This window comes from Apteryx rowi, unplaced genomic scaffold, assembly GCF_003343035.1.
Source record: "Apteryx rowi isolate R43461 unplaced genomic scaffold, aptRow1 scaffold_551, whole genome shotgun sequence".
NCBI classification, from domain to species: Eukaryota; Metazoa; Chordata; class Aves; order Apterygiformes; family Apterygidae; genus Apteryx; species Apteryx rowi.
In genome coordinates this window covers 334,343-357,363 of record NW_020450818.1, presented here as the reverse complement: position 1 = coordinate 357,363, position 23,021 = coordinate 334,343, and positions in this window count along the sequence as shown.

Sequence of the window (23,021 nt, the reverse complement as noted above, 5' to 3'; positions counted from 1 at the left end):
CGTTAGCCTCTCCAGCAATCTCACACAAGCACATTTCACAAGCGCTCTTCAAGGTGCATCCATACATGCTCCACAGATATCAACACAGCAATATCATATGAGCTTACATTYGTACACCCCAGGTTACAGATAGGCATTAAAGGTTCAGATTACAATTTTAAAGCCATTCCAAATATCAGACTACAAAATGTTATTACTTTTTGTTAAATGTTGGGGCCAATGACAAAAATGCAGGAGAACATAGACAAGTCCAGCCAGGTGTTGTACAGAACAGGAGGAAGAGGATTCTTTACCAAGCTACTTCCAGAAAATTCCAAGGTATGTTATTTCAGGATGTCTGCAGGCAAAATATGTTCAGGGCTTAGTAGCATATACATCTCTGCGCTACAACGTTTTGTGACGTTTAGTGATTCTGCTACTAACTCAGGCTGGCAAGACCTGGGTTTCCTAACCAGACCTTGTTTCTCTATCCAGCGAAGCCACTCGACTTTGAACAAGTTGTAGTGGCACTGCTGAGGTACGTTAATCTAAATCTTTTTTCAATATGTTAAGAATACATTTCTTCTAGAGAAGTGTGTGTTTGTTTGCTCGTGTATATGCATTTCATACCACATTAGTCGTTCCTATCATCTCAACAGCTGAGCAGTGCTGATTTTCAGCTTTCCTGTACCATGGCATTTTCTGATGTAACTACACAAACCTGATTCTACTGTTGTTGTGTTTTATCATCTATATTGCCCCTACATTCCTCCCTATGACAGAAGAATTGAAATACACTAAGTCTTTGTAGGAACAGTCCTACTGCTGAACTAGTGTGTTAAACTGGAATTATACCTGTAATGAACCTTACATGATTCATTCCTTTATGCAGACAAGCCCTGAATAAGAATGTTTCAAGGACAGATTAGTAAATGACAGAAAACTTTGGCTACCATGGTGAAGCAGACTTAAATATCTGAGACAGACAGATACCGACACAGCCCTGTGCTAGCTCACACTGCTTTGCTCCTTCACCACTTCCGCACGCTTGTTTGTCTGTATGAAATGCAAAGTCAGACTAGTACCATTTCACACCCACTACATGTACATATTAACATCTTGGAGGATCAGCCCTCCATATACAATGCAGCCCCCATTACAATGGGAACCTTAAGTTCAGCTTTTAAACACAAATTTGAATGTGAATATCTATCTGTTGGAGTGTTTGTTTCCACAGCTGCATGTTCCCAACTTGCACAACAGAAAAATAACAGTGCAAAAATCAAACCTTGTAACTGTCTTACTCTATCACACCATAATTTGATCTCTGATGCAGATGGAAGTTCTGTATTGTACAGGTGCAGCATTCATTTTTCTGTTGCATAACACTTAAACATTGATCCTTAAATTGCAATAAATTTCAAAAGCCAAATACATGAGAACATAGACCAATATTCATGAGTTGCACATTTCCAAGAAAAAGCCAAAGACCTTTGGCAGAAAAATATATATTAAAATAATTTCTTTGAAAATTTCATAACAAATAATTTTGACAAAGTTAAAACAAAACAAAGATTACAAAATTAAGCAGACTACAATGTGCTAAAATATCACGCTTTTCTCCTTGATAATGACTTAATAAGTAAGCATGATATCTCTCAATGGAAAATACAAACACTCAAAGTGGTTGGTCAAAAAAGACAAGAATAACAAAAGGAGAGAAAAAGATAAAGCCAATCAGACAAACAAAAGGGATGAAAGTAAAAGCAGGACAAGGTCAGATGATGAAAGAAACTAGGCAAGGTGTAACACATATTGCATACATAACCTTCATTAAAAGCTGAAAGCTGGTTAATATCCATCTCATGCTATGTCCTATGGAAATCTGTCTCACTGTCACTGGTATTATTTGCTCCTCATTCTTCAGGTACTATCACTGACACAGGATTTCTTCTGAAAGAATTGGGGCTGTTCTTGTGTTTAAGATTGGCAATATGTTGAAGCATCTTGCTAAACCAAGACCTCACTCAAGCAGTATTTTGTGATAAGGACTATGTTGTTTTTTTTTTATTGTATATATACAGCTCTAGATAAGACTATTTGATACTCCTACAGTGTAGATTAATGAGGATGCATATTCTACTACCTCAAAATGAGCAAATTAAACTTGCAGAAAGACTTAGAAACACATCTCTGGATTGAAAAGAAAAATTCAGCCAAAACCAGAAAGCAACTGGTAAGATGGGAGAACAATATGGTTGTAAGAGTCCAGTGTTAACTTTGTCTGCATTGTTAGTGACAGTTAGTGTGCATTCAAAGGAAAGTTTCATCGTATTCCACTACTGACGCTCACAGGTTCCAAATACAGSAGTCCTGTGTTGAGCGACATCTCTGATTCTAAGCATATTGGGGCAATAAAATACAACATAAGCAATTTACTGTGGTTAAAAACTAAGTCTATTTAACAGGGCAAGGCAAATTCTGTAAGACCAAAACAGGAAGCAATGCTTTAATTGTAAAGGATGGATGACAACTTCTCTTTCATTTTTTTTGCAAAGGTACTGTTCTCTCCAAGAGATGTTAAACTCTTAGCTGAACAATGGATGTGTTCCCAACAAACCTCCAGTGCCAGCTTTGCACACATTGCAGGCTATTCTTTCGAACTTCATTCTTCAGTTGCAGATTTTATGTAATTCCTTTGAAGGTAGGTGGCAGTAGAAAGCCATTGAAGTAAAATGTCATGAAAGAAACAACACCTAGAGAGATGTAGAGCTTGCATGGCCAGTTTTTCATTTTTGTGGGTGTATGCTCCCATGTACTAACAATGCTTCAGGAAGAAGTTTACACAGGCATTCCATAAACATTTTACAGTGACATACTTTTGGGGCCTAGATTCATGCATGGGAACCAGTTAGCAGATCCTGAATGAAAGAACTCAGCTAAGCTAGATTACAGGAAAATCAGACAGAGATCCACCTTAAAACTTTTTATTTCTATTATTGTGTTACAAAAACACAAAGCAAGAGACCTCCTAAAGGACATTCAGCTTGGCAAAAGAAAATACGACTATCATCGACTGAAACCTTGCTGGTCTTTTTCCAATTGAGTGACCTTCTTGAAGATGTCATCAATCTCTCTCCCCAGAAAAAGGATACTGAGTGCATCCTTTCAACCCACATCCTTTTTCTTAAGAACAAAATTGCAATTTCATATGATACAATAGTTCAAATTTCCTATCCTATCACATAGCCATTGGAATAGAGAATTTTGGAGAAGAGCACTGAAACTTCTGTGCACTAACAGTGCAATACTGCATTGTGGAAGTTTCATTTTACAGGATTTTCTTTTAAAACTTCAGATAAAAAACAGACTTTGAGACTATTAAGTAAGGATCTCATCTATTTTAGTGATTCAGAGTATTCATTTTTTATAGAAAAACATGCAGGAAAAATTCAAGGTATTGAATAAAAGAAATGAAGTAAGACAATGTGCAGTTTTGTACTGGAACCTACTGGAGAAATTTAGTTTCAGAAACCTTATAACTGTTCAAGTACTTAAAGGTAATTCTGAATAAAAAGAGAACTACTGCTTTACTTTTTTCACTTTACTTACCAGTATTCAAAGTATGATATGCCAAGTTATTCAAATGAAAAAAAAATCTTGTCAAAAACTTGTTCCTTCATTTAGCTGGGACAATAAAACATAAAAAGGAAAATAGTTTACTTTTCTTACATGCTTGTTTACAATGATATCGAAATTGCTGTAACCAAGACTTCTAAACTTTCAAGACTTCATCTACCTTGAGAAGTTGTACCAGGATACAAGTATATTATTTATTTTAGGTTTATAACTTTGCTTTTCTACCAATGAGCAAAAAGCCATAAAAATGGCATAATTACACTGAAATAGAAGGTGATGTTACCAATTCTTCTCCATGCTAGTATATCTACTCCAGTTCAACAAGTATGTTTATACTGATAGAAAAAGGTCTACCTGAGAACAGATAAAAGAGGGTTGTATTGTTTTTGCTGTTAACTCCACCAAGAAGTCAGGATACTTTAAACTATGTAACAGCTGCCTTAAAAGTATCAAGCACGGTCTTGTCTTTGGTCAAGACTTTGGTCTTGAAACCAGAGGAAAAAAACAACTTATTTTTAAATATCTGTACTTTCTCAATAAATATATCACTTAGAGATTAAAAATATAAGCATGACCCAAAGTCTAAATTTCCTTTTAAAAAATCCTAAATTTCACTTGGCACTTGCCTCCTTTTAAATAAATTTCTGCTTTAACAACATGTAGATTTTAGAGAATCTCCCTAGTGACTTTAGTTTCATATGACATGTTGCATTCTCAGTGGCCAGAAACAAAACTTATCTTTCGGTAATCATGCCATAAATCTAAAGCAGCTTCATTGAGCACTATGAGGTTGCTCTGATATACACACAGTGTACTGTGTGTTAACTTCATGTTTATGCATGAAAATGGGAAGAGAGTTTTTGAAGTTCCCATTAGAAATAAACTTGAAGATGCTTGTCAAAGATGATGTTCAGAAGCAAATAGTTTTGAGATGCGTGGATTTGGGGAGCACAAAGGAGAAGCCATGTCATTTACAGAAGGCTGTTGGAAGTCAAGCTAAAAGTAGCACTCTGCTGACTTTCTTCATGCACCAAAAGGTTCTACAACAGGACAAATACCAGTTTACGAGACTTATACAACACTGAGAGTTGGTCTTTGCTCCATTGATGCACTGCCTTGTTGCATCATGTAGCTGACAGTCGTTCTTTCTAGAGGTAGTGAAACAGTGTCCTGGGGGAGACGGGAGAGAGATTTTAATTGCATCACAAGGTAGGTGAAACAGCTTCAGGAGCAAAGTCATAAAAGGGTTGAGAAGATTAAGCTGGCATCTGAAAGTTCCTTACCTAAGATCTTTAATTTATATGGGTCAACGTAGCACAATCCATAACCCTAAGAACGCTCTTTGGGATGTATTTCCCAGCCCAAGATCATCTGAAGATGGTTTAAATCAGTGTTGTCAATCCCAGTAGACAACTGTTCTGAAAATCATTAGGAAGAGAAATTGCAAAATAATTCTCCATATCAAACCACAGGACATAGCTCAGGCCCTTCTTGTTTCTGCGGAGTAACCTGGATCTTCTGAGCCTGTAGGTCTTGAACCACGAGAGCATGTGACCAACAGAAAGCTACTGCTTCTTCTGGTCCATTTCTGTTCTCACATTTACTGCTGTTGTATTTGCAGAGAATTCTTGCTTGCCTTTGAATGCAGATACCCACTCTGGAAAGCACCATTAAAATATAAATTGAATCAGTCAAGTTTCCATATGCAACACATTACTTTGTAAGATCTCTACCCCTTATATGCCTCTATTATGCTATGTTTTATTGCCATTGATTTTTTATGTAGAGATGTGTTTGAAGAATACTGCCTGTGTCTCAAATCAGTTTTCACTCTTCTCTCACCCACCCATATCCTCTATCGATGTGGTAATTACCTACCCTAATATTAAGTGCTRGATTTTTCTTTAAAAATGCTGTAGATTTACAACCAGATCCATGAGAATAAATGACACAGAGGAAGAAAGTATTATGTACTGCGTCTATGAGGCCTCAAGGAATATAAAAGAGCAGCAACAGCAATCCTAATCCCTTATTCCTAACCCAGGATCCTCAACAACTTGCACAGCTGATTCAGAAAAAAAGAAAATTGTGTTTTCTTTCTAGCTCTTCTACTAGACAAAACATGTTTGTCCCAAAACAGCAACAGCAGAAGTCCACAAAAAACTCAAGGACTGCACATCTCAGCGTACACTTATTGAAGCTTTGTTCTTCAACACTAACTGTTATAACTTCTAAAATGACCCAACAGAGTCATTCATCATTGAATTACAAAATCTTCAGGTAAATGGTAATAGAGCAAAGACGGGGCATTAATCCAGACTGTGTCATCAGCAATATGTTGACATCATGAAAACTGTAAGATTAAAAAAGGTTGAGGCAGCACTGAGATATCCTTCAAACAAGCTCTGCCCAACAGCACATCCAATTCATTCTGGAATAGGGGAAGTTCGCAACAATATGATGTGTAATGAGCTCTCCTTAATTTTTCCATTTCTGTGCCCATGTTTCAGATGCGTTCACTTTTGGAAGCAGGTAGAAGTGTTGGCATAAACAAATGTTTTCTAAGAATGAAGCAAAACCTATAGAAAAATCATGATTTGTTCTGTTAAGGAGAATCCAGTTCATTTTCTCAGACTGGATTTAGTAAGTGCATTTTTCACTAATTTATGACTGACAAAAATTTGGAGAGATGAAGGCAAGTTGACCTACTGCAAAAATCCAGGGCATGGAGGCTAAACACTTCCGTATGATACAGGTAAGTGACAGGTCAGAAAAATGATCAGGACTAAGAAAACTAAAGACAAATGGATGTCCAAAAAGCTGAATGAAACAAGGATTGTGGAGGCACCAAAGACAGAGAAATAGATCTAGTTTCATATGTGTGTCAGAGGGTAGCAAAACAACTTCAATTGCACCAGGTCAAAGTGCTACAGAAAGGGTAAGACTACAGTACCACACTATACCAGAGTTCCTGTTTCAAGGAGAATAATGATAAGTTGTAAGAGGATATTTACAGTAGTGTCTTCTTTTAAATGATATAGTCATAGTGGCTCTGCAGTGTTGCACAGGATCACACACAGTCTTTGATTCCAAAAAACATTTGATAATTTTCCTGTCTCCCAAATGCAGAAAACAGTATCTACCTGTACTGCGTTCTGTATCTTCATTTGGTATCTATCTATTCCACCCTACTTTGGGCTCAGGTAGCCTCTGCTTTAGTTTGATGACTTGCAAGAACTGAAGAGTTCTGCACTTCAGGATATCGGAGATGTGATACATAGTGTGCATTTAGAAAGAAAGACTATAGTTAAACCTAACAGACAAAAATGAAAATCTATCATTGTGGAAAAGTTAACCACCTGGAAAGTTTTGCAATTTTTCCAATTGTGTTGGAAACAAGCAACTTTTAAGAACTGTCTACTGATGTTTTAGCTACTTTTTTCAGTAAAAATGCACAAGGCTTTGGGACATAACGTTTTTGGTCCTTTCTGATGTATCATTGTATTTTTATTAATCTGCTTTCTGAAAGAGATAGCTGCCCAGTTGTGTTCAGTTCCAATGTAATAAATCATTGTTATCAAACATAATATTTTGGAGTAGAAGCTTTTCTTCACACAAGTAAATGACAAATGTATATTAAATATAGAAAAATAATGATATAAATACAATATACAGACACACATTTTCAAATTAAGGCAAAATAAAAATATGCTTTTTATATAGGAGAACCTAGCATGAATGATAACCGTTGATCTGCTGTTAGGTTAAGGAATATTATTCAGAGTTACAGACTTAAGAAAGATTCAAATAATTGTAATAGGTTTTATACTTTTGTATGGTATTTTATTTACCTCCTATACTTTATTTCAAGCGCTTGATAACTTTCAACTACTTGGAACTGACTTTTTAACGTTGAGCAGGTACAAAAATTGTAAGGTGACTAATTATTTCTCCTTCTTGTTCAGTTAAAAATAGGAATGTTTTGTGTGTAGTTGGTTTAAAGTACAGCACTCACTGTGGCAGACAAAGAAAAYGAGAACAAAGAGTTTGCTAGCATACCGGTTCTCTTAGCTACACGGTTTTAGATACAATATCACAGCTAACTAAAACATCAGCAGACTGCAAACAGTGCAAGGATAAGGAAAGGGATTTTAAAGATGCACTTCGACCAACAGCATGTTCCTGGTTTCGTAATTGCCAAAGTTTTGTACTAAATCATAAAAGTCTCTCAGATTTCCATTGGGGTATAGCTAGCAGTTGAATGGCTAAGATACTGGCAATTAAAGTGACACTTTGAAATTATAGTCAGTTAATGTGACAAGTAAGATGTAATAATATGTCCGTGTAGGGATCTTGCTAGGTCAACAGCTATCCTATTTCTCATACTTTACCTTTCTAATGTCTCACAAAACTACCTTCTCTCTGCAAAGTGGTACTTTATTAGCATAATCAGACTGCCATTTGATTATGGACTGTCCTTGGATTTGTTAGGACTTCCAAAATGGATCACAGTTTAAGGCGTATTCAGTGGGGGAAACCCAAATGCTTCAAGAGCTCCATCCAAGCTATAACATTGCAAGAGGCATACTTTATCACATTTCTAAGTCTTGATTCAGCAGGGTATGAAAGAACACATATAATTGCAAAGGTGACAAAAGCAATAATCACAACATACAGGCTGCTGCGTGGAGCGTAACAAGCAGGTACTTGCTTCCATGTTCAAAACCAAACAGTTCATCTATGAAATTGCCACATCCCCACAGAGAACTGGGCCAGTATAGCCACAGGCTCCACACACTGGTAGAGGTGAGCTCTCCACCACATTGCTTAACTAGAGCAGCCACTGTCCAACACCATCCCATCTCACCCCCTTCCCCCCCGTGACAATAGCTGGGTACACTCGGAGCAAAAATACTGGCATGTGGGAGCTTTTTCTCTGCTTCCAAGAACAGGTGCCAACCCCCCTTCCCTTCTGCACAGTTTGTTAGATATTCCTATCGGATGAACTCAATTCACATTTACACAATGGTGTGAGAGACCTAAAAATTGAATCAGGTAAAGAATAATTGCAAGATTGTGGAACCTGTATCTGAAAACCTAAATATGTCTTAACCAAGGCTGGATAATACAGAAAAAAATAATTTTGCACAGCTTTAAAATATTGACCTCTATTCAAACGAAACTAACTTGTGTTCTAACCAAGGGGTTAAAAAAAAAAAGAAAGAAAGAAAGAAAAAGAAAATCACCTTTCTGGATGTGAATTTGCCACAGAACTAGAAGCCAGAAAAAATTGGCTTAGGTTCATGTATTAAGAATGTTCTTTAAGAATCTAGAAGTAAAAAGGAAAAAAGGAAGAGATTTATTTAGGGTTTATTCCTGCTGCAGCTCCACCATCATATTTCCCAAGTTTACTAGCACATGTGGGGACTCTGGCATCTTTTGAAAGGTACCCAACAGGTTGATAGATCTAGCTTTATAAAGGAGAATATTAAAAATGTTGATAAATACTCTTCAATCCCTATGTTACTGAGACAGCAGATACCAAGAAACCGCTCAAGGAGTATGAGATCAAAATACAAGAGGTTTTGACTGGTCATCAGAAGAGGGAAGGAAGAGTTCATCTGCAGAGGAATAATTCATGTATCAGTGTAGATGATCAAAGTTTTGTGTTTTAATTTTTAAAAGCCATAAGACATATGGAGTGTATATACAATAGCAAAGAAAATGGAGCAGTAGGGGTAGGACATGCGCTCAGAAAATGCTGGGTTTTATCTCTAATTCTTCTGTAAGAGCAGCAGACTTTTTTGACACTCATGCAATGACTGAAATGTACTTTGAGAGAGAACTGAACACAATTCTCAGTACTAAAAGTGTTGGCTCAAATATTTAAAATGAGACCTCCCACATTCTTTTTTTTCCAAATCTCAGCCATAAAATCAGAGCTGGATTCTGCTTTTTATTTATTTATTTATTTGACTAATAGCACTAGCCAATAAAACTGAGAGCTGAACCAGTGTATCAGGCTTATAGGTTTTATCTCCCACTTCATGCCATGAAGAAAAAAATGTTTTTTTTTTAAATAGACTTTTAACTTACAGGAGGCAGACTCAATTCTTCCATCTATCCTCTGCACCATCAAGAAAAGCCACAAAAAGATGAGAAGAGAATGGAAAGAAACAAGGAGCAGATAGGTGTTTCCATCACCTTTCGGTTACAGTGCAATACACTTAAGGAAACTAGGTGGATAATATTTAGAAACATCTATTAATGAATACATTTTATTTAACCACAGGAAATGTTTGCAAATAACAATACTAACTACCTTAAAACACTGCTGCAATAGAAATAGTTACCTTTGTCTCAGTAGGGAATCCTATTTTCAAAGATTGCATTTTATGTGAGAAGAATTTTCATGCTAATTTTTACAGTGACAGGCAGCAGTGATTATTATTGTCTCAAATCAGGTTGTGGAGGAAGGATGATGGAAAATAATATTTCCCAATATGATCTACTTTCTGCTTTTATCAAATGCACCATAGAACACTGTGCAAAAACAAATAATCTTGTGGAAAAATGTAATCTCCAAATAATTTCCTGTGCTCTGTGACTTATTTCTATAGTAACTGAGTTTGTTGTTGCCAGGTTGCAAGCAAACAAATAAGCTACTTGGGCAATTTTTTTGTGTAAGTAGGTAAAGGTTTGTATCTTTTGGGTCTCTGTTTGCAGAAAAAGGGCTGCCAGCACAAATACCAGGTAAAATATGCTCAAATACAGCCCTGGAATCCCCCTTGCAAAAAAAAGAAGAGTTAATATGACTTAAATGAAATAATTTAATAGCATAGGAAACTAAAGTTCTCTGTGTAGCTGCTCAAGGTCATTTGTGAGGAGGAACAAGAGCAGCTACATAGCAAAACAAATGACAACACTGACCAGACTGGTCACTAGCACTCGTGTTTTTTTTTTTTTTTTTTCAAGTTCATTTGCTTTTACAGCATTTATGTCCCTTATGTACTGGTTATCATGAATGTTCTCAAAGGTACATTTACTGGCAAAAATATTTGCTTGAACGATTGGTACCTCACCAGTGCTCTTCTGCAGATTTAACAGCTCTGAACTATAGCATTGCGCTGCTCTGGTGGACTGGGTTTTGCAGGGAAAAGGAATTATGTGGCTAAAACTGCATTCCACTGCAAGTTCTTTGAACTCATGCCCACTAAACCGTGGCCTGTTATCACACATCTATGTGTCAGGTAAAAATTAATTTGATTTTTTTTGGCCATCATTTTTTTTTTTAATAAGATTACTATAGGGCAATAAGAGTAACAGCCTAGGACAAGCACAGAGTTTCCTCCAAGGAGAAAAAAGGGAAATGTGTCTCCCAGTTTCTGCACTGATGCTTTTCCTTGATTTCATCTGGGACTTCTGGCATACACAACAAGCGTTACTGGCATCTTCAATGTTGCTGTCCATGCCAGGACAAGATAAAACATTGCTRTCTTGCAGTCTTTTTGTACCTGATTATGTCTTGTTTAACATTTTTTTGCAGGAACGTCTATGAACAAGAATGTTGATTTCTAAATAAAATTTTGCCAGTACTGAGATGGGGGGGTTGGAAATATAAAGAACACTTGATCAACACAATATTCCATATTTTACAGTGCAGCTTATCAGGTTACCATTGATGTCATGTTTCTAAGGAAGCTGTCTCTCCCAAATGTGATTGTTCACATCTCAAGTGACATCAAGTGAATCTCAAGCGACAGATCAATTTGCAAATATTGTTCCACGCCAGTTCTTGTCTTTCAGAGTCTCTCTCAATTTAGCAGAAGTTGATGTTCTCTTGTAACTATTTTGGAGGCACATGAAGAAAAAGGTTTTGTCTTTGCTTCTACAGTGACCAAATACTCATTATTAGCTCTTCCTACTTCATCTATCGCGCCAAAAGCGATCAGTCCAACACACACCTCATCTCGGTTGTTCCTACAAGTAAGAATGATGGGACAGCTCAGCATTTACAACTCTGTACTATCCCAAACAGCTTCCAGATTCTCTAAAAGTAGTCTTCCCTGTTGGTACCATGCCCTCCAGCAGACTCATCCTCCCTTTCAATAAGGCAAGAGACTTGACTTTTTAATCTAGCACTGGGTGTTTTTAGCGATAACATTACAAATCATAGCTTCTCTTATTTGCCATTTATACATTCTGATAACCTAGTTTCTTTGCAAACTTACTGCAGTAAACCCATGAATGACTTCACATACTACCAAATCCAACTTCACTTTTAGTACTAATATTCCCAACATCCTATTTATTTGCTGGATCGGCTTAAATACAGCAGTTGCTTCCAGCTTGATAGCTCAGTCTTCTTCTGCTCTAATATTGTCCTCTGCTCCCCTTTTCCTTCTGATTACATTCACCCATGTGGTTCATATTCAACTGGCTCTGCCAAAACCTTYCTTTGAAATTTTCTTAAACCTTCTGTCTTTTTTTGGGGGGGGCTTGTGCCAAGACCTTCTGAAGGATTACATGCTTGTTTGTATGTTTGTTTGCTTTGGCGGACTTTAGCTCTGCCTTCCATTCCACACAGAAGGAGCACAACTGTTCATCTTTCATGAGTTTTAAGTATGATGAAAGGAGCTAGTTTCAGATCTGCAAGCTCCAAACAGCTCATTACTTACCCACTGGTAAGGTTGTTTCCTCTTCTCCAGGATAAATCAGTATCTACAGTCAGCAAACGATACCAGAGATATATCCCAGGCAGCATATACTTTAGGAGGCAAGTGGATGTGTTCTTGAGTTCTCATCTCGCCTTTCATCTTGGCTCTAGAATTAACTGCTTCTCCCAATCCCAGACTGGAAGAGTGTTGATTAGCTGACGTGTTGGAAAGCCCCTCCATATTCTCAACTATCTGACAAGCGAATAAAGTATCAGAGAAAAGAATTTTAGTGTTTCTTAATTTGTCTGCTATTGGGCTATTTTGAGAAACAGTCCTAATTTCAAAAAATATAAGCTTGAAATGGCAAGGACTACTATTGTTGAATTAGCTTGATGTAGGCATCTAACAACTATCACAATGGTTGTTATACTTTTGAATGTATTGCTATTTTTGTCTGCAAATTACAGTTGTCTGTAAAAAAAAAGTCATTAATGGTAAGGAATATGTTACTATATATATATATTAAAAAAACCCACCTCATTACCTCCTTCCCCCCATAAAACTTTTTTTTTTTTTTTTTTTTAATGGAGAAGGGAAAAAGTGATTGCCTAGAACTGGGACAGTAGTTTAGTTGAGAAGCTAGGACACTGTGTGGTTGATTCAGAAATCACTGATGGGAAGAATCTGCTGTTTTATTGCTGATGTTCTTCTGAATTCCTAGATCATTAATAACAACAGGGACAACATATCAAGTCTATGACTGACCAAGATAATGGCAGGGAATGTTTTGCACAGGAAGCACTGTTCTTCTTGCATTGTAAACACATAGTGATGCCTTTTAAATAAATTAAAAACTACCAGTTACAGTGATAAAGACAGGAAGTATCTACATTCTGTTCCAAACCAGGTTGAAGGTCCTTGATAGCAATTCACCCTATTTTTATTCTATTTATTTTAATCCTCTCTGCATTCAAAGGTAGCAACTTCTGAAGCAGTCAAGTATGCTAGGGAAGGTAAAATCTGAACTGCCGGTGTGGTTTTCGGCACCATCCTGTGCAACCCAGACCAGTGCAGGTAATGAATCTGCGGTATCACTCATCTGCTCCCTGATAGTCCATCCAGTTTAATTCATTAGCCTTATACAAGCAGACCTTACCAAATGAACAGTTTCAGCTAGCTGACAGTTGCACGGGCACTTTCATTAAAGTAATTGAGTTTTCAAGGAACAGCATGTATAGGATTTAAATATATTTTAGTGTGGTGATGCTCTTTGACAGATATTCATTTGTTAAGTCTCTCTGACAAAATCTCCCACCAAAGAGCCATCAGCAGCTAAAACAACACAGCAGGCGAGGTATATAGCTGCTTATTTAAACACCTGCAGTAGTAATCCCTGAAACAGTATTTCCTGCCACATGACAGATGGAGCCTTTTGTAACCCTGAACTGTGGCATGTGTCTGGAGAGAAGGAATAAAGATCAGTCTCCTGCCAGGGTCTTGGCAAACCACACATTTACTGCAGCAGCTAGTTGCAAAACCTGTTAAGAGAGCATTTTCCATTTGCCTTTTCACATACACAATACTCGTTCGCAGCAGCATTCATGTCCCTAATCTGATTGCTCAATGGTGTTCAAAAGTCTCCRCTCCTACAGCAGTTAATTTACAGTAAGTGTATTGAACTGAAATAAAACAATGATTAACAAAGTGAGTGTGGGTATAGTGTCTGGAAACATGGAGGAGAAGAGGAAACGAAACAGACACTGTAGGTTTTGCATTTCCAAAGTGCTTAATTTGTTTGACTTCTCCCTAAACAGGAACAAACAATATTCAACTTCCTTGCCTATTTTGTCTGTGTATATAAAGGATTCAATACCACAAGACTGTACAAACCTTCCTTGCACAATGCACAACCCTGGTCTTTTCAGCCAAAAGTGTTTCTTTTGCCCGAGTCTATTCTCATTAACGTAAAGAAGGCAAATTCAGCATAAACCATGCACCACTCTAAAGGGATAAGTAACATCTTGTACATCCTTTTGACAACTATACAATTGGCCAATTTCCAGGCTAAGTCAATGTAGTCTTAAACCATACTTTTGTCATAGTTCAAAACTGAAACATGGTTTTTTTGAGGAGAGATGGAAAACAGTAAGGGAGATAGTATAAGTAGCGTTCCCCGACATGAAAGTCTACTGAATTAAACCTGATGGTCAAATTTTTATTTTTAGCTTTTTAATATTCTGAAATTTGGAAAAACAGCTCAAAACCACCAGACTGAAGCAGCTGGATAAAACCTACAGGATTAGATATATACAACTTTTGCATTTTTAACTGCCTAATCAAGGAAAACTGGGTGCTAATGTGAGGGCTACTTTGTAGTATGTTGGTATTTTGTATATTAGCATATACAGATTACATGCTTAGATAATTCACACTAACAATTTAAAAACTCTGCAGTTTGAGTAAGAGTTTACTTGAAAATTAGGAAATAACATATCCAATAAAGTTTATGATCCCATGTGCATCTGCAGCAGAGTCCTGCGAGACAAAGTCATGTCAGGATAAATGTAAGATGATAACAGAATTAGAGAGCACACAAGGCTCTTGTAAAGCTACAAGGATGCATTTCCCCACTGTTATGATCAGGCGTTTTCAGCCTTAAGTTTCTTTTTGAAATATATATGCGTGCTGTACCCTACATGCATTTTATGAAAAGGGAAAATAGATAATTATGATTGTAGCAAGCATTACATATGGAACCTGACAATAAGACAGCTGTCACTCCAGACAGACTGGATTACCTTGGACCCAGCAATGTCTGGAAATGGTCTCCAACCCCTGGCCCTCACAACTATGCTGCTGGAAGCTCCATGTGTTTGCAGTACAGGACCTCTGAGGCTGCATCAGTGGTAGCACAAGCACTGCACCTCAGTACCGAGGTATTCTATACTTTGACWTGTTTCCAAACTTCAGAATGAAAGAATGAATCTGAGACCCAACCAACACATAGAGTGCAATGACTAGCAGCTGGAGAAGGGGTGCCCCTGATGCTGCAGAGGGGCTGGCATTTGAAGGAAGGGGATCATCTCAAAGCTTAGTGAAAGAATGGGACTGCAGAACTGGGAGGCATGCACAGGTGAAGCGGTTCATGGGGAACTGAGAAACAAATGGGCATATAGTCCTAGCAGAAGTGACTTTCATCTGGCTGCAGGATATGTCAAAACAGAAGAAATCTGACTGATCAGAACACATGCATAAATCTGTTGTTTGAGTAGCAATACACAAACAGGAGACAACGCTTGCAAGGTCTTTGATCAGACCCCAAAGAATGCTGTAGATGGGTGAGGAAACCCAGCCAGGAAAACATGGTTTTATTCAGCTCTCACTTCCAGTCATTTCTTCTGTGTACTTGAAGTCACAGGAATTTTGTATGAAGCCATTATAAAGCTGATACTCTGTATATTTCAACTCCACATGTCCCTGTACATCAAAGTGTCCTCAAGGCTGGAGCAGTAAGAAACATGGTATTTCAGCCAGTGGAGTGCCTGAAAGTTCAGCATTGCCCCAGAGGTCTTAATGGAACTGACTAGGAGACAATAATAAACTGTTYCCTAGTCAGAGAGGCTAAAAAACAGATAGGGCTAACTCCTATTCTCAGCCCAAGGAAGATTAAAAGCATGGATATGCAATTCAAACATCAATTGCAGAGCATCACATATGGTTGTCACCAGACTTACTCAGAATTAAAATGCTAGGCTATCTGAAGTTACAGTTATGGCCCAAGCCTTACTTGTTAGCGTACAACATTTTCCATAAAGTTTAGAAAAGAAATTTAACAGCAAATCTAGTTTAGTTTACAGGAGACAGAATGGTATTATCTGAACTTGGTGTGGATGTGGGGAGTTAAATTTATTCTCTGAAACACAGAACTCTACAGTCACAAATGCACTATACAATCTTCAAGGAATCCCTGTAGAAATTCTGGGAGACACCAGTCCTTCCTGAGAGCGTGTTGCTAACCAGGGATCCTCTCCCTCCTTCCTACCCACCTCTCGTGCAGATTTTCCACAGAGGAACTTTGAGTTAGCTCATCAAATCACCACTCCAGACTACATAGCTGATGAATTTCCTTGATCTTCATGCCCTTCTACTTTTTCTTCTTTTGGCACCTTCACATTTCACAAGTCAGCAACAGGAAGACAAGAAGTATTTTCTCAGTTAAAAGTTGCGAGTGTCTAATGCACATGAAAGCAGGAAAGCTTAAACCTAGTCCCTAGGTTGCTGTCAAATGCATACTTTGATTAAATATAACTAACAGAGGATATACACACAAATATTAATACAATGCTGCTTCTCCTACAGTCACTGTCATCTAATAAAGGTTGTTTAATCTGTTTACAAAATAAATCATAGTTTTACACCCATGGGTATAGTTTTACACCCATGGGTAGCATCTTGGTTGTGGGAGGCAATTTTATTCTAATTTAATGGCAAAGAGGCAAGCCTAACTTAAATATGCATTATACTCATTCTCTAACTTCAAAGAAATTGCATATTATGAAGGCAGGTAGATATACCTGTGCTTGTTAAACTGTTAAAATTAATGTATATAAACTTTATTTAGAATATGCACTTTTTTCCCATTTTCTCAAAGCCCTTGACTGACCAGAGATTATAACAAATATTTTTACTATTTTATTGCAGAAAAAGCTGAGTATGCAGCATTCCTGAACAGAAACACAAATCTAGACAACCCTACAAAAGAAACTCAAACTCCCAGTTATCATTAGAGAATCCTACATGAACTCATATTGTATCCCACTTTTAAATTCAGTTAGTGCTCCATTGTTTTATAATTATCTATTCAGGTCTATATTTAATAATAAATTTCCATATAATCCTATAACTGGCATTTCATTATTAATTGCCTGTTTTAAAGCAGTAGTGAGATGTATACAGTGTCTAGTATAAACAGGTCATTATCTCAATGTATGCATGTATCTGCTAAGAGAGATGGGTGAACCAGAAGAATTTATAGGCTAGTCAGGGAAATAATAGGAAAGAAAATAAGACTTCCCATGCCATTAACCAGACAGCAAAACTTAACATCTTCCCGACTGATCCAACACTGATCCACTTGATTTTGCTGCTTTCCTGTTCATTTTAAGATCCCAGGCTTCTTGAAGAAGAAATTCAAGGCACTAGAGAAGATAATATGATGAATGGTGYGGTATCAGAAAACAGCATGAGCTGGTGAAGATACTTTGCTGCCTATATATTCCTAGCAATTTCAAATAAGTGTCATCTTTCATCACTGAACTATCAGGCACTCAGCAGAACATCTAAAAACAGTCTGCAAACTTCCTATTTCCCCTAGAAAGTACTCTGATGCATAAAAAACACTAAGAGCTATATAAGAGCAGAGCCAGTCAAACCCCAGTCTAACTGGACTCAGTAAAGCTTTCAGTTTCTTTAACAACATATGGTCATCTCAAAGTAGAAAACAACCACAAAGAGTATGCTGAGTTTATCTGCAAGGCAGATGTTTGAGCACATCAAAATAACTGTGGATCAAGATACATTAGCAAGTTATTCAGACTTCTTTGGGCTTCCCAAGAATACCTTAGCACTATACACATTTCTGATTAGATTTTAGTTTTATTAGAAATTCTGATAAGGTTTTATAACACTAGTAGATTTCATGTGATACAGAACAAAACATTTGCCACCATCACTGCCTATTTTGGAAGCTACAGACAGAACAGAGGTTAATGCTAATAAGATGTACTATTTTTAGAGAACCTGTTCTCTCTTTTGACTTAGTTTGTGTCACTCTATAGTGAAGGCTTTGAATTCAAGCAATTGGGTGATTAAAGTTAGCCTCTGTACACCAGCTGTCATTTCTACATCTATAAAATATGATTTTCTTTGTCTCCTGGGAGATGGTTCTTCATGTCTGTAATAAAGAAATGTGTAATGCACCCTGGTCAGCTGCAGGCAGCCCAACAACCATTTCTCACAGATTTACTTTTAACTTCCCAACAGTCTGAGAAGAGCTGACATGAACAAGGAGAAAAGTTCTTCAATTTTATACCACACAAACTGGGAAAATTCCTTCCTTAAAAATATCTTAAGCCAGGAACAAACCAGATTTATTTACAAGCAAGTGACAGATTCCCTCTGCATCTGTATATACTGTTTTAGAAAATAATTTTCTGTGCATCTACAAGTCCAAAAATAGGTACTTTGGTTGTTGCAGAGGGGAGATTTTCACCTTTCTTGACAGAATGCATACTATTACTGCTCTTGAACCAGTCCAAGGTAATAGACTTTAACATATTGATTCTCTTACCTAATTAAGGCTATATCTATGCAGCATAATAAAAGTTTGTGTAGAGATATGCAAGCTAGCTTAAGGATAAGAAGTATCACACTAACTAAAACAAAAGCTTGTCTTAATTAGCTCTGTCAAAAAGCTGGCAATTAGCATGGGTGGAACATAGAGCTAATCCAGCCACACTGTTTTCATTAATAATGCTTAGTCACATGTCTGCATGATGCTGTAGATGAAATGCAGCCATACCCTATTTCAAGTCAGTTTTAGAGTCCTGGTTAACCCCACAATTTTTTTCCTTCTTGTGTAGTCAAATTAAATTTATAAATTTAGATACAAAATCAAATGGAGTTTGGAACAACCCTATGTTGCCATCCTAAAGCTTTAGTAATGCTCTTCTCTCTACCCTCGAGGTTATTTCGTATGCTGTCATAGTATAGCTTGGATGTTTGTTCCTCACTTGAGAATGCTGTATGCAGATTGATTTTGTTTCAAAGACTCTCATAGTCTGCTTTYCTGGGAAATATGCTCTTGCATGTTAGTAGCACATTTTTCAAGTCTTCTCACTAGYGAGTAAATGTCATCACAAAAGTTCTTTTTTTTAAGCCTACAGAACTAACCCCTGGAAGGTGACAGAACTCCAATTAATAGTCAAAAAAGAAAAACAAGTCAACAAGATACAGCCTTCTTTTTGCTGGAATTGGTAGAAAAAAACTGTATTTAAACTGAAATTTCATCTCTCCAGCAAAGTCAGTTTACACTAACCTTTTGTCAGACCTGTTTTCCCTTGCAGCTTAATWTAGTTCACTAGATGCAAGATAACTAGATGTTAGATAAATTGATTCCTTACTTTCTTTTTAAATGGAGACTTACAAGACTATCTTTAGGGACCTGAGTAATTTGTTATTGCACTTTAATCACTTTGCTGCCTTTGGTAGGTTAAGTTGATAAAGTCCTGTAAATTTTAAAACCATTTAGCAAGAAAATGATTTCTTGCTGGCTTGATCAAATGGGACCATATTAGCTTAACAATCTCCAGAGATCAGAAGCAAGCAGTATATTGCAGATCAAGAAGCAGCTGTGATTTTCACGTTCATCCCGAGCTGCTATTTCTCAACACATCTTTCACTCAACTTTAAAAATAAACAAAACTTGAGCCTGTTGCTCATTGCAACTTCAGTGTGAGATGCTGGATGCCACAGTTACCTGCTACCATTTCAACTGGAAAGAACAGGCAGGCTTTAAAGTGAGACACAGAAACATCTGAAAACTAGGGATGCAGGGCTGCCTCCTAATGCTAGAAACCCTGGAGGCAAGACTGGATTGCCGTGCATGCCAGGGCACTGGTTTCACCGAACAAGAGATGCAGCGGTTCCTTATTTCGCCATATTGCCAACCCTGGAGGCACACTTGGAAAGCGTGAAAAGCAAACCTTGCTACACGCTGACAGAGTGAGTTGGTATTTCTTGGGAAGCGGGCCTGAGCTCTGTGCATGCAGTGCAGATTCACTCGGGTCGTGCACCCTTGCTCTTCTTCAGACTGCTCCTAGGTGAGGTCAGAGGGACAGCACGGCACCTGCACCAGGCATGCCTCTGCCTGCCGCCTCCTGGCTATGCAGCCCCCTCCAGGCAGCTTAGGTCCCATGAAACTCCTACCTCACATGTGGATAAGAGGCCACTCAGAAGAGGTTATCAACAGTTGCAAAATGCTATGCAACTGCTAGTCTTACTCATGAAACAGCTCTTGAAAAATGCACTGGTTTTGTCTCAGTAAACTTTCAAAAATTAGTAATAGAAAGGAATCCAAATAAAGTTTGTGTTCGCTAACTGCTCAGGGAGAAGAAAATTTGTTTTCAGCTTCCCTAGTATTTTAAATGGCAGTCTGTGAGAAGCAATACTTCCATAGCTGCTCCTGTTTCATTTCAGATCACTTTATGCGGGAGAAGAGGCAGTCTTAGAAGAGTGAGGGCCACATTTCTGCTTAGCCACAGATTCACTTTCTGACCCCGCTGAGGTTTGCTTACATGACTCAGTACACACAACTGTGCAGGAATCAGTGATTCTGAGGCATCTTTGTAAAAATGGAAAATACCATTACTCTCACTTTTAACCTTCATTTGTGCATCTTCATTTCTACGTGACATGAAGTGAGGTTTTGCTTTAGAGCTTTTCCTAGAGCATACATCTTTCAGGAAAACATAGCCGACTGAAACAAGATTAAGGATGACTCTCAGATGAAGTTCCTCTGCTGATAAAAAAGACTTACTTATTCTGAAAAGAATGCAGAATCCATCAGATCTGCGGCTATATTATTTTATATATGTGGCTATATATTATTATATATTGTTCATGGCACATTTGGAAATTCCTGCATTTTTAAGTCTAAGAAGTTCTTCTCATATTGTTTTTTTTAGTATTCCATAAAGGGCCACAATGATTACTACATTAGCAAGTTGCTATTCTATTTAGAAAAAATTGAGCAGAAGAAACACTATCTTGTGTACTCTACATGAGGTTCCACTAGCACATTTAAAAAAAAAATCAGGAGGTAAGATTTATTTGTTTTAAATTTAAATCTCATTATACAGATCAAAAAGTAAACAGCAAGCGATCACTTAGATGTTTTTAGAAGAAAGTGTTTATAGTTCATCTGGACTTAAATATATACCGTACAACAYAGAACTGTAAAAATGCACCATTTATGATGTATACTTGAAACTTTGCTCACAACTGTCCTCCTCCAACAAAATTTTCCAAGCTAGGCTGGCTGGGAATCTATTCCACAGATGAAGAATATAGGGAATGCTTAAAAAAAGAAAGCAAATTCACAATGACTTGGACAAAAACATTAAAAATAGCACTGTCAGAAGTTCCATGCCTGTTGCAGAAAGTCCAAGGGGTTGCAGAGGGTTTAAACTATCGACCTTTGATTACTAAAAGCAAAATAATTATAAGTGTAGGCTACCTGCAAAATTTCTTCATTAAAGTCACACAATAGGATTAGTCTGACTAATCCTACTTGGTCATACCTGGTTTCATGCTCAGTCTGAGCATAACAGATATTACAGATTATTTAAAATCATCCCTTCTCTTTGAAATTTAGAAAAATGGAAGGATCTCTATCACTACTTGGCTTCCTGAACTTATTTGCCTTTGTTGAAGGCAACTTAATTTGAGTCAAATTTTCTTGCTTCTGTATGCATGCCCATTTCCTGTATTGTTTTTAATTTGAGAGCTGGTAGCTCAGAAATAAACTTTCTCACCCTGTGCAAGGCGTTCTCTAGGTGCAGTAAAGAAGCAGGCAGCAAGTACCTCCAAAGGACAGTGACCTGACAACTGCAGCACCACATTACAAAATGCAGTGGTCCTCAAAATGAATGCAGATAAACAATTAAATACCTATGCATTTTAGAATCAGTATTTGACAGATTCATTCACATCTGAAAAAAAAATCATCCATGTAAACAATTGGCTAATATGAGTGGGGTTTTAGTTTGTGATTTTCAGAATCCCAGAGATTTCATGATCTACTTTTAGGGACATCAGATGAAAGATGACTAAGAAAAGCAAGTCTGCATACGCTATGTAAAAATCCACAATGATGAACTTTTTGAAGGGTCCACACTTTCCTTGACAAGTTAGCAAAAAGGTTGAAAACCACTGCTAGATAAACCCACCAATTTACATATTTCATATTACAGATTCAGTACATTGTTTTCAACATATTTGTATTTCTGTTACAGAACAACCACAGAAAAACTCCAATTCTAATTATTTCATATCAATTAAAATGAATCATTGATCCGGCAGCAAGACAAATTGTTAGGTCAAGGAGCTAATACATCATCAAATTTTATGGTTAATTCCAGATTATTGTAGACCATAAATATTCATGATAAAACTCAGTCAGTTATTTTCATGCATAGTCATACATACAAACAAGCCTAAATTTGTGAATGTTTATGGGCAAACATTACTAACACTGACACTGTTGGCATCTCCAAAAAACAGGATTCAAACTTGTCTTTATAAACAAGATTTATTAGTCACAGCAGTTACAGAGGATACCTTTAGCCAGTTTCTGCTTTGACAATGAATTCAGTCCACATGACTACACAGAATSACAGAATCGCTGAGGTTGGAAGGGACCTCTGGAGATCATCTAGTCCAACCCCCCTGCTCAAGCAGGGTCACCTAGAGCACRTTGCACAGGATTGCRTCCAGGCGCGTTTTGAATATCTCCAGAGAAGGAGACTCCACMACCTCTCTGGGCAACCTGTTCCAGGGCTCTGTCACCCTCACAGTGAAGAAGTTTTTCCTCATGTTAAGATGGAAGTGTCTGTGTTTCAGTTTGTGCCCACTGCCTCGCGTCCTGTCGCTSGGCACCACTGAAAAGAGTCTGGTCCCATCCTCTCG